The 12,614-nt window shown below is 43.3% G+C and overlaps 1 long non-coding RNA gene across 1 annotated transcript in view; it reads right to left on the reverse strand.

Moving 5' to 3' along the window:
- The window catches only part of LOC131279968 (uncharacterized), a 99,076-nt gene that overhangs the window by 85,719 nt on the left and 743 nt on the right, over positions 1-12,614 (reverse strand). Inside the window, exon 2 of the long non-coding RNA XR_009187482.1 lies at positions 10,409-10,576. This is a non-coding gene — a long non-coding RNA (uncharacterized lncRNA). The remainder of the gene's footprint in view (positions 1-10,408; positions 10,577-12,614) is intronic.

Raw genomic sequence — 12,614 nt, forward strand, 5'->3', positions numbered from 1 at the left:
CCATCAGACAGTAAAACTTTCCCAAAGTCTTTCCTAGATAACTTAATTTTCAATTCCGAGTTCCAAGTTCCAAGTTTGTTAAGTCCTCAAATGGGGCACTATCATCTGGGGGTTTGATTTTCAGAGGCTTGGAATTTCCAAAATGAATTTCTGGTTTCTTTGTGCCCAACAATTCAGTTCTCAGCTTCTCTCTCTCATCTAGCATTTTACTATAAGCTGCAAGGAGAAGCCAAACTATATTCTCCAAATTTACTTTGGAAAGTTCCTCAGCTAAATTACAGGCTTGTCATTTTCAAATTCTGCCTTCCATACAACATCAGGAGTCAATCTTGCTAAGTTCTCTGCTACTTTAAACAAGGATCACCTGTCCTCCCACTTTTTTTTTTTTGTAAATTTCATATTTTTGAAGATATATACATCACATAAAAAACGTTACATTAAAAAATATAAGAGGTTCCTGTATACCCCCCACACCCCCACTCCCATTTCCAGTAACAGTTTCATCATTTATTTCTAAGGCTTCATAAAAAGTCACTTTAGTGTCTATATTCCTTCCAAAAGTCTCTTCAAAGCAATCTAGGCCTTTTCCATCAAGCATCTCACAATTCCTCCAAAAAATACCCGTTACCCATTTATAAAATCATTCCAGCATTTGGGTAATTGCAAAAGCACAACCCCACTTTTCAGTACCAAGTTCTGTCTTAGTTAGCCAAAGGGGTATTGATGCAAAGTACCAGAAACCTGTTGGTTTGTTTCTTTGGTTTTTTTTTAAAGATTTATTTATTTTTATTTATTTATCTCCCCTCCCCCCCCATTGTCTGCTCTCTGTCCATTCACTGTGTGTTCTTCTGTGTCTGCATGCATGCTTGTCAGTGGCACCAGGAATCCATGTCTCTTTTTGTTGTGTCATCTTGCTGCGTCAGCTCTCCGTGTATGCAGTGCCACTCCTGGGTGGGCTGCACTTTCTTCGCGCAGGGCGGCTCTCCTTGCGGGGGTGCACTCCTTGCACACATCAGCACTGTGCGTGGGCCAGCTCACCACATGGGCCAGGAGGCCCTAGATTTGAACCTTGCACCTTCTCTGTGGTAGGCAGATGCTCTATCAGTTGAGCCAAATCCACTTCCCTTGTGGGTTTTTATAAAGGTCACAAGGCCCTAGAGTCTAACTCAAGGTACCATAAGAGGTGCTTTCAAAAAAATAAAAAATAAATAAGAAAAAAAAAAAACAACAATAAAAAAAGAGGTACTTTCTCACCCAAAGTCATTGGCCACGTGTTGAAGCAAGATGGCAGGCAATGTCTGTAAGGGTCAGCCTTCCTTCTTCCTCTTAAGGCTCTGTGGTCCCAGCTTCTCCCAATCTCAGCTGTAGGCTGGCATAGGACTCATCTCCCTTCCTGGGGCTTGTTTCTTTCTGGGCTCAGCTGCTCTGGTCTCTTCACAAGGTCAGCTGTAGACTGTCAGGCTCATCTCTCTTCTTGGGGCCCCTGCTTTATCTAATGAGCTGTCTCTCTTCCTCTGTGTTCTTCTCTTTGTGTCTGCTTCTGTGTGAGAATCTGTTTTATCAGCCCATCAAGAGGTCTGGGACTCAACACTGAGTCACACTCTAATAATGTGGTTGAATTAAAGCCCTAATGTTAACATGATTTAATCAAAGACATCTCAGTGAAATCTAATACAATCAAAGGATTATCACACCAGAGGAACAGACCAGTTTAAAAACATAATCTCTATCTCATAAATAATATCAAACTGCCACACAACCCAATTAAAAAATGGGCAAAAGACTTGAAAAGACATTTTTCCAAAGAGGAAATACAAATGGCCAAAAAGCACATGAAAAGATGCACAACATCACTAGCTAATGGGGAAATGCAGATCAAAATTACGAGATATCATTTCATGCCTTAAAGAATAGCCATTATTTTAAAAAAAACAGACTTCTAGGAAGATGGTGGACTAGAAAAACAAGGACTCTCTTCTCTTCCATCTCTTCCAGAAAAATAGCTAGATGACAGGTTGAAACAGCCCAGAAAAAGATTTTCTAGGGTATAGGACACCAGGCAAAGGCTAGACACCACCCAGAGGAGAGAGATACAAAGGAGGAAAATTGCAAAGACAGAACTGTGAGTTGAAACCAGCGGCTGATGCTGCTGGCACCATCCCCCACACTAAAGACACTTTAGAATTCTCCTGCCTCTGGTCCTGCAACTACAGACAAAGGGGGCTCCAGGGATCTACTACCTCAGGAAAGGGGCTAGAAGGGAAACAGCCTAAGGCTGATTCAGCTTTTGACTCACAAATTTGGTCTGCTGTGTCCCACAAGCCCTCCAAGCCAGGTGAGGCTGAGCCACTGTTTGCCTTGGAATAGGCAAGGGGCTAAAGTTACACAATTCTTCAATCTACTCCTCTAATAACAGGGACTGACTGTTGAGGATTCAGAGGAATGTGGAAATATTTCCAACCTCCCCCCCCCCCCCCCCGAAAAGGGAGGGGACTGTCAGAGAAGGCTGAAGAACTATCTCAGAGAAAAACTGCATCACAAGGTTCATAGCCTCCAGAGAGTAAGTCCTATCACGTTGATACCTTCAATGTTGCAACTCTGACCAGGGACTGAACTGAGAGTTGCCAAAGAGCACTGTCTGCTGGCACACCAAGGAAGTGCATGCAAGAAAATTAAAAATAAGTAGGAGATGCTTTTTCCAGTCTCTATAGCCTCCCTCCCCAAGATCCTAGGAAGCAACTCTACAACAATTAACCAATTACTAGGTCCAGTGACCAGTTTTGAGCAACCAGCAGGACAATCCTACATATCCAGGTTGAGCCAAGAATCAAAGAGCAATGGTAACACACAGTCTCCTCCCACTAAATCCCTACAGAAGAAAAAGAAATTGAGCATCTAAGTAAACTCAATCCTAATCAGATGCCTAGATATCAGCAAAAAATTATGAGCCATACTAAGAAAATAGAGAAGACATGGCCCAAGAAAATGAATATATCAAAGCGCCAGAAGAGATGCAGAATTTGAGAAAACTAATCAGCAAGATCCACACAAATCTCCAAAATCAAATTAATGAGCTGAAAGACAATATAGTCAAAGAGATAAATGACATCAAGAAGACACTGAGTGAGTGCAAAGAAGAATTTGAAATCCTGAACAGAAAAGTAACAGAACTCATGGTAATGAAAGACACAATAGGTGAGATAAAAAACACAGTTGAGGCATACAACAGCAGACTTGAAATGACAGAAGAAAGAATAAGTGATACTGAAGACAGAAAACCTAAAACTGAAAAAAGAAAAGAACAGAGAGAGAAAAAAATGGAAAAAATAGAGCAGGGGCTCAGAGAGTTGAATGACAACTCAAAACACAACAACATATGTGTCATGGAAGTTCCAGAAGGAGAAGAGAAGGGAAAAGGGGCAGAAAGAATATTTGAGGAAATCGTAGTGAAAATTTCTGAACTCTCACAAAAGAAATAAACTTATATGTCCAAGGAGCACACTGTACTGCAATCAGAATAAATCCGAACAGACCTACTCCAAGGCACATACTACTCAAAATGTCAAATGTCAAAAATAAAGAGAAAGGAAGCGGACTTGGCCCAACGGATAGGGCATCCACCTACCACATGAGAGGTCCAAGGTTCAAACCCTGGGTCTCCTTGACCCGTGTGGAGCTGGCCCATGCGCGGTGCTGATGCGCGCACGGAATGCTGTGCCATGCAGGGTTGTTCCCCGCGTAGGGGAGCCCCATGCGCCATGACTGCACCCCATAAGGAGAGCTGTCCAGCACAAAAGAAAGTGCAGCCTGCCCAAGAACGGCGCTGCACAGACGGAGAGCTGACACAACAAAAAGAAACACAGATTCCCGGTGCCGCTGATAAGGATAGAAGCTGTCTCAGAAGAACACACAGTGAATGGACACAGACAGCAGACAACTGGGGAGGGGGGAGATAAATAAATAATATAAATCTTAAAAAAAAAAATTCCCTAGAGGGGAAGGCAGATATGGCTCAAGCGATTAGGCTCCCATCTACCATATGGGGGGTCCTGGGTTTGGTTTCCGGGGCCTCCTGGTGAAGGTGAGCTGGCCTGTACCACCAGGAATTGGCCTACACTGAGAGCTGATGCAACAAGATGATGCAACAAAAGAGAGACATAGAGGAAAGACAATGAGAGACACAACAAACGAGGGAGCTGAGGTGGCTCAAGTGACTGAGTGCCTCTCCCCCACACTGGAGGTCCTAGGATTGGTTCGCGATGCCTCCTAAAGAGAAGACGAGAAGAGAAGACAAGCAGACACAGAAGAACATGCAGCAAATAGATACAATGGATGGAAACTACATAAAGAAATAAAGCTCTCAGGTAAAAGTAATGACATGAGTAAATATAAATGCTACTACTATTGTATTTTTCCTTTGTAACTTCACTTTTTACTTCCTATAGGATCTAAAAGGCAAAAAATGCAATGATACATCAGTGGTTTGGGACTCATAATGTATTGTCCTGGCTTGAGTCTTTTGTGGACCCCAGAAAATTATGTTCTTAAGCTAACCCATTTCTGTGCATGTATGTGGGGCCTTTTGGTTAGCTTCACTTAAGGAACATTTTGATTAGATCACATCAGTTAAGGGCCTTTGATTAGACTGTGGGATCCAGGGTGGGTTCTAATCCTCTCATTGAAGTCTTATATAAACAGAGGACTGAAAGCAAAGGCACACAGAAAAAGAGACCTGCTATTTTCACCCTGCCACGTGAGAGAGGACTCCAGGATCGCCTATCGCTGCAAAAAGACAAAGAAACCCTGAGAAGTTGAGAGGCCAGAGGCTGGAATCAGTAGAGCAGCCCAAAACTGAAGAGAGGAGTCATATGCCTGATTGTCCACAGCTGAGCTCAGGGAGGATGTGAGCCTGGAGAAGGCAGACATTGGCCACCATTTTGCCTTGGTATGTGGCAGGAGTCCAGGACTGCCAGCAGCCAACCTTTGGTGAGACAGCATCTCTGATGATGCCTTGATTCGGACATTTTTACAGCCTTGGCATTGTAAAATTTTGCCCAAATAAAGTCCCATTAAAAAAAGCTAACCCATTTCTGGTATTTTGCATTGGCAGCCTTTAGCAAACTAAGACATGTATAAACATGTAATTTGTGACAAGAACTACATAAAGGCAGGAGAAAAGAGAAGTATAGGAACATAGTTTGTGTACGCTATTGAAGTAAAGTAGGTATCGAAGCAAATGAGAGGGAGCGGATGTGGCTCAAGCAGTTAAGTGCCTGCTTGCCACATGGGAGATCCCCAGTGCCTCCTAAAAACCAAAAGAAAGCAAGCAGACAAGCAAATGAAAAAACCAACTCAGGGGAGCTGATGTGGTTGAGTACTGGCATCCCCACACAATGAGGTCCCAGGCTCAATCCCTGGCCCTGGTACCTAAAAAACAAAAACAAAAAAGCAAATGTGGTTGTTACAGATTTAAGATGTTAAATTTAAGCCCTATGGTAACTAAAAAGAAAATACTGGAGACTATGAAGCTCAAAGAGACAAATTAGAGTACAGGTCCTTGGGGTAAGGGGGAGAGTAAGGGTATGGGAAGTTAACCCATAATGAATATAGCGTTTCTGTTTGGGGAGATGGGAAAGTTGTAGTAATGGAAGGTAGTGAGGGTACCACAATATTGTGACTGTGATTAAACCCATACAGGGATATGCTTGGGAGTAGTTTAGATGGGCAAGTTTATGCTGTAAATTTAAAAATAATAATAAATAGAAAGAACGACTACGGAGACAATGACAAAGGCAATATGTGATACTGGATGGAATCTAGCATGAGAGGAGAAAAGTCTCAAAGGGAAATTATTAGGACAAATGAAACAAATGGAACGTAACTGTAAGCTTTATATCAATGTTAAATTTCTTGAACTTGATAACTGCACTTAAGGTGGCTCCATAAGTGAATATCCTTGTTTTTAGGATGTTTTAGGATATTTAGGATATCCTTGTACATTTAGGAAATGTACATGGCAGTATTAAGTGTTCATGGTATATACAACCGATATTCAAGTGTTCAGAAAATGGACTGATAAGTAGATTAGATAGATGAACAGAGAGAATGAAACAGCAAGTGTGGCAAAATGTTACAAGGTGTTCTGGGTATATGGGATGGGGGTAGGGGTATGTTGGAGTTCTCTGAATGGAGCGTATTATTTTTGCTAATCCTATAAGTTTGGTAATAGTTCAAAAAAAATTTAAAGGGGATAAAAGAAAATAATTATTTACTGAAGAATAATAGCTCACTATATTAAATGTATAATAATTATAGAAAGAAGGACATAATTTTAAAACACAATGAAAGAGTTTAGGCAAAGATCCTCAAGTGATGCCAAAACCCATGGCTGATAGTTTGTGGGAGAACAGGATATTCACAAGGTCTCAATTTACCACTCAAGAGATTACTTATGATTATAAAGGAAAAAGGTTCCTTGACAAAGGAGAGATTTAATGGATACCATCGTGACCAAGTAATCAAACTCAATATCACCAATAATGGGATAAGGCAACATAATATGACTCCTAAAATAACGCAATAGGAAGAACATATGATTTGTGTAGTATTCTTATAAAAAAACTTAACCTGAATCTAATTGTGAGGAAATATTCAAACAAATCCAAACTGAGAGCTACTCTATAAGACAACTGGCTTGGAGTCTTCAAAAATGTCAATGTCATAAAAAACAAAGAACAAAAAGGCAGGAGAACTATTCTAGATTTTTAAAAAATAGACACATGACAGCCCAAAGCAATCTATGGTTCTTGATTGGATCCTGAATAAAAAAATTTTTTTAGCAAAGCAGTAAATTTGGGGGCACAGGAAAAGTTTAATTATGGTCTATAGTCTAGGTAAGAATATTACATCCCTGTGAAATTTCTTGAATTTAAAAGTGTACTGTGGTTATGCAAGAGATGTTTTTCTTAGGAGAACATGTGCTGAAATATTTGCTCATGAAGTGTTACAATGCCTACAGCTCATTTTCAATTGGTTAAGAAAACAAAAGAGGAAAGGAGAAAGAAACATGGCCAAAGATAACTAGTAAATCTAATGTAAGGTATGTGGAGGTTCATTGTATTATTCTTTCAACTTTTCTGTAAGGTCTGAAATTTTCAAGATAAATGGTAGGGAAGTAAAAGAGTTTATGGTCTAATGGGACCGATAAAGCGCTACCTGAGTAATTTCAAGACAAATCAATATATGGTGTTAGTATCAGGTCTGTTTAAAACCTTAAGAGTGGTACAGCTGATACAGTTTAATGACTGAGAAGAGCCTGCTTCTGGAGGAAGAAACTAGGAAAGACTTAGTGGACAATGCGTTATTTTATCAGGGTGTTGACGAACAGCTAGGATTGTAATATGTACAGCGAAGGCAACCCTAACCCCTATCACAACACTCTGTAAACCCCCTTTCTGATTTATTTTTCTCCCTAGCACATTGCTATCTGACATATTATATGACATTTTTTTTTAATCTGTTTCCCCCAAGTAAAGTCCTTGAAGACTTTTTTGTTTTGTTCTTATCAGTGCTGTATCTCCAGCACCTAGAAAAGTACCTGGCTAACAGAAGGTGCTCAATAATTTTTTGTTTTTTAATGAAAGAATGAATGCAGGAGGGAGAACAAGTATGAACAAAATGAAGAGGTAGAAAAACAGAAAGTGTTTGCAAGGAATAGTTAGTAGCTGCGCATGCTTGGAGTGAAAGTAGTATGTTAGGACCTTCTGGGATTTGATAAGCTGGTGCCCTACTGGGAAAGGCCCTGAGCAAAAGAATAGAGAGGATGTACTGTACTCGGCAGGCCATGGAAAGCAGCCCCAGAGGCATTTAACATGGGAGTAACGTATGTGATGGGATGTAATGTTCCTGAAAGATGAACCAGCCACAGTCTTCTGGACAGACAAGGGTGTAACCAGGTAGAAGGTTATTCCAGTGGTCTAGGCATGGGGAATAGGCACTTGAGCAAGGTGAAGGAGGTGGGAATAACAGGCAACAGCTTTGTGGATCACCTCGAGGTTTACAGCTGGGTAGAGGAAAACAGGTACTATGAAAGGAAACGGAAAAGTCTGCAAGAGGGGCTGGTTTGGCACTCAAGACTCAAATGAACCTTAAGAAAAAAGAAGTTTAGTTTTATCACTGCCTTCCTGGTCAAATGGGTCTTTCACAGTCTTTTAAGCTGCCAAACAGGGGTCCAGCCAGAAACAGATTACTCCTTCCAAGGACAGCTCCTCTGCTAGACCAGTTGTGCAGGGCCCTAAAATCTATTTCCGGGACCCCCAGGCCTTTCTGGCAATCTCAGGCTGCTGAACACAGTGCTCCTCCAGGAGCCTGCCTTCAATCTATTAGCCTATTAGCTTCCCACGCAGCCTCCATGTAGTTCCCAGGCCCTTTCCCCTCCCCCAATGTTCCCTGCTATTAATATCTTATATTACTATCTGTCACAACTAAGAAACTGATATTGAAACACAGCTTTTTTTTTTTTCCCCCAAACACACATTACCCCTTTCCCTGTCCCCTCATCTCCTGGTAACCTCTAATCCACTTTCTAATTTCTGCCAATTTGCTATTTCTAGTCATCTGTTAAAGTGATATCATATAATATTTGTCCCTATGTGCCCTGCTTATTTCATTGAGAGTTCCTAGTTTTCTTCCCTTTCTTATCTGAATCCTTTTTCCTTTGTAAGAGGAGACAAACCAGAAGTATTTGCCCGGAAGCACCAGTCCTGCAGGGTGCAGGCCAAGATGGGCACTTCTAAGAAGCTGAACAGCAGGTAGGAACAGGCAGAGTCCCTACGTCAGCAGCTGTTGCTGGCACTCTTTAAAGAGGGGGAATGAGAGAAAGAGGGAAAGAAAATGAATGAACAGGGCTGAGGTGGAGGGTGAGCTGGGACAGGATGGTGGGGTGGGGCAGTAGAGACCACTTCAAGCAACTACAGTAGATCCCACTGCAGGCAGTCATGTGGGCTACCCTTGGTGCCAGTCCCACCTACCACACAGATACCCAGCAGTACCTGGGGTTGGAGGTGTTCTCTGCTTACCAGCTCAGGCATCCCACTGACCCAGAAACAATTCCAACTGCTGACCCCAAACCACTTGTTCTGTCCCATGACACTCAACCCCTCTCTCCCAATTTCCCATTTCTGGGTAGAAAATAAGAGCTTTAGGTTGGCAGGAGTGTGGGAACTCTGACAGGGAGAGTTCCTAGCATAGGAACATTTGGGGCAGAGGGATAATCAGGTTGTGGACACAGCTGGGGAAGGCATCTAAATGAGCTTCCAGCAAGGGTGGAGGGTGTAGGAGAAGGTCTCGAGGGCCTTCACAGAAGGGAGTCAGTTTGCCAATCCAAGAGATGAACCATGCAGCAGTGTTGTGCTGCCTGGGACCTGGAGACAGGCAGCTGCTGTCCTGACCACACCTGACCAGCTCCAAGCCTCCTCAGGCCATATAAGATAAACTATGTAGGCTGCATAGCATAGCTCCCTCTCCCCACCCCAGCCTTCACCCAAACCTGTCCCTCACACTCACAATGACCAATCTCTGGCTGGAGGTAGCACTTGGGGTCCTGATTTGCCTGGGCTTGCTCCTTGTTTTACCCATCCTGGCCACACTCACCTCATCACCTTTATCTCACCGAGGTGTTGCCAGGGGTGCCAAGAGGTGGGGTATAGCATTACTACCCAGATTAGGGGATCCACCAGGCAAACTTTGGCTAACTGCCCTCCCGACCCTGGTCCTCTAGCCCAGACACGGAATCACCTAAGTATCCTGGCTGGGAGCAGGCACACCTGGCAGAGTGAGAGGGAGGAGCATGAGCTCTCTGAATGGACCCTGCTGCCTTGAGAACAAGTCGGCTTCAGCAGTCGGACTAGCCAGAGTGGGAGACTCTGGTCAAATACATTTGATGACAGAGAGAAGCTGAGCTCAGATGGAACGCTGAGGAAAATGGGCAGGAAATTCTGGCTGAAATGGGAAGGAAAGAGAGTCTTGGTCTAGCTTCAGGTTACCTGAGGACCATGGCCATACCAGTTGGCAAATGGCACTCCTTCAGCAATAAGTGAGGTAGTGGGAAGATCACTGGTCTCGATGCCACCATTTAGCTCTTTGACTTATAACCTAAGAACTTGGATCTCTCAAATGGAAAAGTGGAAGTTGTAATACAAGACATTCCAGATGCTATAAAGATAAAATGAGATCATATAAGAGAAGGTGCTTTGTAAACTGTAAAGGACCATGATGTGCCCGACATAGGGTGACAGAGGCCTGCATGACAGCACTGAGCTGCTGTAACTTCCCTTTGAATATCAGGTCTGGAGTTTTAAAGCCTCCACCTGGCTAGAATGAACTCCTGACACATCCAGCGGGCACTTACCTGCAGCCAGTGGAGTGGGAGCAAACTGAAGAGGCAGGTGGAGAGAAATACCAGGTCTCAGGGTGGGAGGCTGTGCTGTCACACAGATGGGTGCAACAGCTCACCTTGCATTGCGTCTCCAGGAAAAGGGGCATTTGTGGCCTCCAGAAGTTCTGTACCATCCCACACCTAAGGACAAAAAAAGTGGTCAGTTGTGTCCCATGCCCTCTTTGGTTGTAGCCCAGCCTCCTTGTTCTGAGGAAGACGACATCCTCTGTGAATAACAGAGGATCCCAGGGGAAATCTAGACCCTTGATGAGTAAAGCAGGCCTTGGGAAGATGTGCCTGTTCTGAAGCCATTCTCCTTTCAATCCTCTCTGCTTGTGATCTCCTCAAAAGCTACCACCATCCCCAATCCTGAGGCAGCTCTCTCCCAGGGTCAACTGACACCTCTCTCCTTGGACATGTTCAGCCCTAGGCAGGATGGGAAGAAGGACATGGCCCCAGAAGTCAACCCGAAAACGGTGCTGCTGAGGCCAACTTCATTCCTCTGCAGGTTGGCAATCTGTTGGCATGGTAGGTAAAGGTTCTCACACCCAGGTGGATCACAGATGGAAGAGCTATGTCCCTTGGGATGAAGGGGCCAAGCAAAAGAGCCAGGGACAGACACATATGCCACAAGACCCCGAGAGATGATCATCACTAGTCCTCAAGACCAGGCTCCACTGGTGCTTCTTTACCTCATTTGCCAGGGAAGGAGGCACACAAACCCTCCTATCTTTTCACAGCAAGACCTTGTTCCCTGGGATCTTAGTTAACTGGTGCTGCACTAAACAAGTCAACAATAGGGCCCTTGACCCATAATCCCCTGCCTGTTCACAGTCCTCCCCTAGAAAAGTAGCTGATTAGAGGGCAGGAGTGTCTAATAAAAGGGCCTCCGGGTAATACCAAGCATCTCAGTTCCTTGCTAGAGGAAACTCATTGCCCCTGTCTATTCATTAATATTTACTGCATGCCAACTAGATGCCAAGCTAGAAAAAAACGCTGGCCCAAACCCAGCCCCTGCTTTCTAGGAGCTCACTGTCTAGTCAGGGATACAGACATTTCTCCTCCAGTCTCTCAGAGCTGAGAGGAGAGTATGCAGAGTATCTTTTCCCTACCTCTTGGCAAATCCATATTTTCCACATCTGTCAAGGCCTGGCTCAAACGCTATCTGCTCCCTGATGCTCTTGGTACTAAGACATACCTGCCTCCAACTCTTCATAGCCCAGTCACCTGCACCTCTCTTTGGACCCCGCTCTTCTTTTATTATTTGTGTCTTGTATGCATATTTAATCTTCTCTCCTATACTCTGTTTCTTGGAGGCAAAGATTGTCTTATACATCTTCATATCCCTTACAGCCCTCTGCATCATACCAAGAACCTAACAGAAGCTCAAAAATGCTCCTGGAATAATGTTATACAGCTTCCATATAAAGATGCTTGTGGAGATAAAGAAAAACTAGTTTGTAAAGCTGCTGGAAGTTCCAGAATTGAAAAAAAAAATTTTTTTAACTCCTTTTTTAGGTTTTTCCCAATGAACACAAAGCTTGAACTCAATGCAAGGGGCACAAGATAATTATGTACTCCTTACAACTGTATGTGTATCCAGTCTTAAGTAAATAGATTAGTCCAATATTCAGCTGTTTCTGCATCCTGATATGCACGTGTTCTCATTTTCTATGAATCTTAAGGAAAGGAAAGTATCCTCCCCACTCTCTGATGTTGGACTTGCATTCTCCCGAGGTGCTATGTGGTAATGCTATATAACCCAAACTTCAGGGAGGAGATACACACTCTCAACATCCAACCTTGGCTAAGAGCACTCAGGATTCCCTACCAGAATCAGCCTCTAAAACCATACTGCTTAGGAGAATGGATTTGACCAAAAATAAAGGAAGCAACTCCAAAAATTAGGAAAAGGTCTCAGAGTAGCCAAGGAATTGGAAAAGTTATCAGAAATTATGGCTGGGCCATGGAATAGCATTTGCTATCTGCAGGTCCTGTGCCAAGAATGTACATGGATTATCTCATTTAATCCTCAAAAACCTGAGGTCTTACTATCGTTATCCTCACTTTTGCAAATGAAGAAATGGGGGCTCAACAGAGATAATAACTTTACCCAAAGTCACAAACTCAGGTTTTTCCAACTCTAGGTCCTCAGCGGAGATTTTTACTCAGACCATCC

Source organism: Dasypus novemcinctus, chromosome 10 (genome assembly GCF_030445035.2).
Source record: "Dasypus novemcinctus isolate mDasNov1 chromosome 10, mDasNov1.1.hap2, whole genome shotgun sequence".
In the NCBI taxonomy this organism is placed as follows: domain Eukaryota; kingdom Metazoa; phylum Chordata; class Mammalia; order Cingulata; family Dasypodidae; genus Dasypus; species Dasypus novemcinctus.